The sequence below is a fragment of the Pelophylax lessonae genome (assembly GCF_965119305.1).
Source record: "Pelophylax lessonae genome assembly, chromosome: 12".
NCBI classification, from domain to species: domain Eukaryota; kingdom Metazoa; phylum Chordata; class Amphibia; order Anura; family Ranidae; genus Pelophylax; species Pelophylax lessonae.
In genome coordinates, this window is record NC_138779.1 from 3,273,325 (window position 1) to 3,279,452 (window position 6,128).

Here is a 6,128-nt window from a genome sequence, read left to right on the forward strand (position 1 = left end):
GATAGCAAGAGAGAGAAGGAGAGGGAGAGAGAGGAGGAGGGAGAGAGAGAGGAGGAGGGAGAGAGAGAGGGGGAGAGAGAGAGGAGGAGGGAGAGAGAGAGGAGGAGGGAGAGAGAGAGAGAGAGAAGGAGGGGGAGAAGGAGGGGGAGAGAGAGAGAAAAGGAGGGGGAGAGAGAGAGAAGGAGGGAGAGAGAGAAGGAGGGAGAGAGGAGGGAGAGAGAGAGAGAAGGAGGGAGAGAGAGAGAGAAGGAGGGAGGGAGAGAGAGAAGGAGGGGGAGAGAGAGAAGGAGGGGGAGAGAGAGAAGGAGGGGGGAGAGAGAGAGAGAGAGAGGAGGGGGAGAAGGAGGGGGAGAAGGAGGGGGAGAGAGAGAGGAGGGGGAGAGAGAGAGGAGGGGGAGAGAGAGAGGAGGGGGAGAGAGAGAGGAGGGGGAGAGAGAGAGGAGGGGGAGAGAGAGAGAGAGGAGGGAGAGAGAGGAGGGAGAGAGGGGGGAAGGAGAGAGAGAGGAGAGAGAGAAGGAGGGAGAGAGAGAGTGAGAAGGAGGGAGAGAGAGAGTGAGAAGGAGGGAGAGAGAGTGAGAGAAAGAGGGAGAGGGAGAGAGAGAGAGAGGAGGGAGAGAGAGAGAGGAGGGAGAGAGAGAGAGGAGGGAGAGAGAGAGAGGAGGGAGAGAGAGAGAGGAGGGAGAGAGAGAGAAGGAGAGAGAGAGGAGGGAGAGAGAGAGAGGAGGGAGAGAGAGAGAGGAGGGAGAGAGGAGGGAGAGAGAGAGAAGGAGGGGGAGAGAGAGAGAAGGAGGGAGAGAGAGAGAGAAGGAGGGAGAGAGAGAGAGAGAGAAGGAGGGAGAGAGAGAGAGAGAAGGAGGGAGAGAGAGTGAGGAGGGACAGAGAGAGAGGGAGAGAGAGAGAGAGAGAGAGAGAGAGAGAGAGGAGGGGGAGGGAGAGAGAGAGAAGGAGGGGGAGGGAGAGAGAGGGAAGGAGAGAGGAGAGAGAGAAGGAGGGAGAGAGAGAGAAGGAGGGAGAGAGAGAGAAGGAGGGAGAGAGGGAGAGAAGGAGGGAGAGAGGGAGAGAAGGAGGGAGAGAGAGAGAGAGGAGGGAGAAAAAGGAAAGAGGTAAGAAGAGAGAGAGAGATAGAAAGATGGAAATAGAGCGATATAAAGAGACAAATGGAAAGAGAGAGAGGGATGGAGGAGAAAAGAACAAGTGAGAGAGAGAAGAAAGAAAGAATAGAGAGGGGCAAGAGATAGAGAACTAGGGAAATTTGCTACTCCAAGTATACGTAACCCACCATTAGTACTAGCCAGCAGTACCAGCCCTGGAGAACAGCCAGTTAGCAGCCACCAGCCATACCCACCTGGGGGACAGCAGCAGCCAGCGATTCCTGCAGGAACCCAATTCAATCCACGTAACAAAACAGAAGGGGATCTGTCCCCTTCTGTCTGGGCAGATCAGATTGGAGGGCCCATAGAGTAGAACGGGCTGTGTCCGTGTCTGCTCTGCATATGCTGACATGGACCTATCATCTGATGTGCCCGCTCTGTTCATTGTGGCCCGCGACCGGTTACCAAGTCGCTAAAGTGGCTCTTGCTCCTCAAAAAGTATATACCTATACACGAACACACACTTTTTTTTTTTTTTCATTTTTGAGGTGGTAATCTTGGGTGAGTTCCCACACTTTTTTCCCAGGACTTGACCCCTGATTATAACTGTCACTTTTGCTGGAGAACTTGTTTTTGTAAACAGGTGAAGCTGAAAAACGACAGAATTCCTGGCAGGTAACTGTTATGGGGGACTCAGGAAAACTAAGATTGCTGCATTACTGATGGTGACAGACTGGACCGGTCAATGTAATTGTCCCTATAGGTGTATAGTGTAGAGGTCCCTATAGGTGTATAGTGTAGAGGTCCCTATAGGTGTATAGTGTAGAGGTCCCTATAGGTGTATAGTGTAGAGGTCCCTATAGGTGTATAGTGTAGAGGTCCCTATAGGTGTATAGTGTAGAGGTCCCTATAGGTGTATAGTGTAATGGTCCCTATAGGTGTATAGTGTAATGGTCCCTATAGGTGTATAGTGTAGAGGTCCCTATAGGTGTATAGTGTAGAGGTCCCTATAGGTGTATAGTGTAGAGGTCCCTATAGGTGTATAGTGTAGAGGTCCCTATAGGTGTATAGTGTAGAGGTCTCTATAGGTGTATAGTGTAATGGTCCCTATAGGTGTATAGTGTAATGGTCCCTATAGGTGTATAGTGTAGAGGTCCCTATAGGTGTATAGTGTAAGAAGTGATGGTGAGATACAATACATCAGATTGCAATGACCGGCCGTCTCCTGTGTTTATTTTTGGGTATAAGATGTACGTTGTACTTTGTGTGGGGAAGAGAACTGGCAGGGAAAGGGTAAAAGATTACCCAGAAACCCACAAGTACTCTGAGTTATGCCTGCCCAGCCTGGTCCTGGTCCTCAGTACCTCCCCACACCAGGAGAGACCCCCCATAGAATGAACAATAAACCAAATCCTGTAATACTTACCAATCACGTGAACGATGACCTTCTTGAATGGATGATGCTGGATGTTGTCCACGGTGAGGCTGGCCAAGTAGGTTCCGCTGTCACTTTGCAGGACCGGGCTGATGACCAAGGAGCAATCCTTTTTTTGTTTTTTCTGCAGTATTTTAATATCTTCCTGCAGGATGGGAGTGTAAGGACCGCCTCCTTCCGGAGTCATTCCCCACGCAATCCCAACACTGCTTCTACCAGAGAGATAATTTTTGGTGATCACACATGGGATCACCAGTGTAGAGCCGGCTGTAACCTCCAGGCGGGTGAACAATGGCCGGGCATGAGCAAATTCTACACCAACAAGGTACAGAAAGCAGAAAATAGCGAGCACTTTAAAAAAGCTCATTTTCCAAATTTGTCACTAAGAATAGAGAAAAGTGACAAAAAAATAATAAATATCAGTTTATTCACTCAGCTACTCAGAAAGATATCTGAATATTCGCTTTGTAAATGGAATGAGAATTCTCAGAGCAGATCACACAGGTGTGTTCACTACAAGAGTCAAATCTCAACTGACACAGCGCCCTCTGCCTGCAGTCCCTTTTATAGCTTTCTCAGCGGCAGTTAGGGCTGCACTCGACCGGTGCTGCGAATCGTGTTGGCAGTTAAATTTTTGCACTCTGCTCAATTACACTGCTGAAAAATCTTTGTTCAGTAAAATTGTTCAACACTGCATTACAAATAAAATGTCAATGAAGGGTTAACCCCCCCATGTTGTTTATCCCAATGTATGACTGTTGGGGAATTCCCGATTTCACTACATAGAGGTGTATGGGGGAGGGGGGCTGGAGATGGGGGTTAGGACTGGATTTTATCTGCTTGTCTTCAATTTTTAAATCACACTGACCTCAGCTAAAAATAGATCCAATTATTTTTTTCAGTTGACCAAAATTAACAGTCACTTGTTTGCATCCTGGTGTGAATTAAATGACTCAGCTGATTTGATATATATATATATATATATATACACAGTAGCTCACAAAAGTAAGTACACCCCTCACATTTTTGTAAATATTTTATTCTATCTTTTCATGTGACAACACTGAAGAAATGACACTTTGCTACAATGTAAAGTAGTGAGTGTACAGCTTGTATAACAGTGTAACTTTACTCAACACACAGCCATTAATGTCTAAACCGCTGGCAGCAAAAGTGAGTACACCCCTAAGTGACAATGTCCAAATTGGGCCCTAATTATCAATATTTTGTGTGGCCACCATTGTTTTCCAGCACTGCCTTAACCCTCTTGGGCATGGAGTTCACCAGAGCTTCACAGGTTGTCACTGCAGTCCTCTTCCCCTCCTCCATGATGACATCACAGAGCTGGTGGATGTTAGAGACCTTGTAAGGCCCCTTTCACAATTGTGCGACTTGTCCTCAGGCTTGGGACTGCAAAGTCGCATGACAAGTTCTACTCCATGATTTCCAACGAGTGCCATTCATATCTGTGCCACTTCAAGTTGCGGCGACTTCAAAGTAGTCCATAGACCTCAATATCACACAGGCATTTCTTCAAGTCGCATCAAAGTCGTGCGACTTTTAGGTGGGTCAAGTGTGAACGAGGTCTAAGACAGGAAGTGTGTTACTGGCAGGAATAATAAGGGAGAAAAAAATCTATAAATGTTTAATTTATTCGTATGCATTTATTTTGTGATACAGTATTTATTGTGTCTTTTTTTTTTTTTTTTTTTAGCGCTTCACTATTGGTCCGTGTATATTTGGAATGTATCTTTGCTCTAAGTGCTAGCAGTTTTTTTACTCTAGCGCTGTGTTTTTTTGCCCTTTTGAACATTTATTTATTTATTTATTTTTTATTGTATCATTTCTGATTTTGTCCATATGATGTCATTTTCTTAATTTTTTTTTTTTTTGTCTACAGAGCGTGCGTTTCACGGAAAATTGTAGCGCTAAATTCGGTCTGCAATTTCCAGATCAGACCAGTTCTGGATTCTGGACCAGAAGGATTTTCCCCTTAAAGCGGTAGTATCCCGCTTTTTTCCACTTTTAACTACAGGTAAGCCTATAATAAGGCTTACCTGTAGGTACAATTAATATCTCCTAAACCGGCAGGGTTTAGGAGATATTTGCACTGCATGCAGCCGCCCACGCGAGCAGCGCATGCGCTCTGAAGGTCCGGGGGACCTTAACCTTTCCTTGCCGGGAGCTTGCCGGAAAATGACTCCCGCGCACATGCACGGGAGTGACGTCATCGCGGCTCCTGCCAATCACAGCGCCGGAGCTGCCGAACCCGGAAGAGACGCAGAGGGATCATGTCAGCTCCCACAGCGGTGTCCGGGGGTCCGTGTCGGGGCTTCGGTCTAAGGTAAGTAATTCATAAAGAGCTAGTATGCAATGCATACTAGCTCATTATGCCTTTGGGCCCTTTCACACGAGCGTTCCGCATGTCCGTAAATCCTCCTATTTTCTCTTATGTCCTCCGACAGTCGCCGCCCCTCATATAGTCTTCACCAATGGGTATTGACTTCCGCTCCGCAAGAGTAGCTAGGCATAAGACTTGTTAGAAACAAAAGCTTTTAGCATAGACACACCCATGGGGGCTGTCCCACTGGTCAATGCCCCCCTGCAGTAAGCCATCCCAACTCAGTTTGTCTCTGCCTAGCGTTAGGAGTAGATAGGCTTCCCTGTGCTGGGGCTACAGTCTCAGCCTTCTAATCTTTTCTTTTGATTTTTATTTGCAAGAATGTCAGTTTTTTCTTTGCTTTACTAGCTGTTTATTTTGTCAGCTTTAGTTTTAGTCGGATCTTCGGATGAAGATGGATTATGAGAAGCTGGGAATCGGACTGGCCACCCTGGCTCTCCAGGGCAGAGGGTCAGAGGGATCCCCAGCCCGCCATCGAGCGTTCGGCTATGGTTCGCCCTGGCACTATGAACGACCCATCCCTGTTCGCAGCAGGGATGCAGCCTGTGAGGTGGCTACCTCACTGGACACTTATGCGGTTAGGTGCTGCAGTGTCCTGCGTTTTGGCTGATGGCATTCCCTGTCATCTGAGGACAGAGGCTTTCCGTGTCATAGAGGCACCCCATGCCATCCGGTACAGGTAAGTACTTTTCTGTGTGGGGCCTCTGTCTGGGGTGGCAGTCCTGTGTTGCTGTGTCCCCCCTCATGTCTGTTTCTCCCTCATGCGTTTGTGGGGCTCCCTGATGCGATCCCTGCGGGGGTCTTTTTTATTGCACTGCTGGCGCTGTGTGGTATTGGGAGCCCCTCTCCTGTGTCAATTCAGTGTTTTGGGAGGTGCAGACTGTGTGTGCGGCGGCCGCTGCGGCTAAAAACCATTTTATACAGTTTATCGTCACATGCCACTAAAACAAAATCCCCATCACTAGGCCCTGCTAGCCAGCAAAGGATACTCCTAATAAAACCCATTTATGTCTCTTCACTAAATAGAAGTTTCAGTTGATTTACATTATAATCAATTTATATAGAAGCTTCTAATCACTCAAGCTGCCTCTGCAGTGATGGTCCTACTCTAATGTATGGGAGTAGGGACATTGTGACATTATTATTGATATATGTGATTAATTCCTGTTATCTCCTAATATTGGCACAGGGACCGATGGCT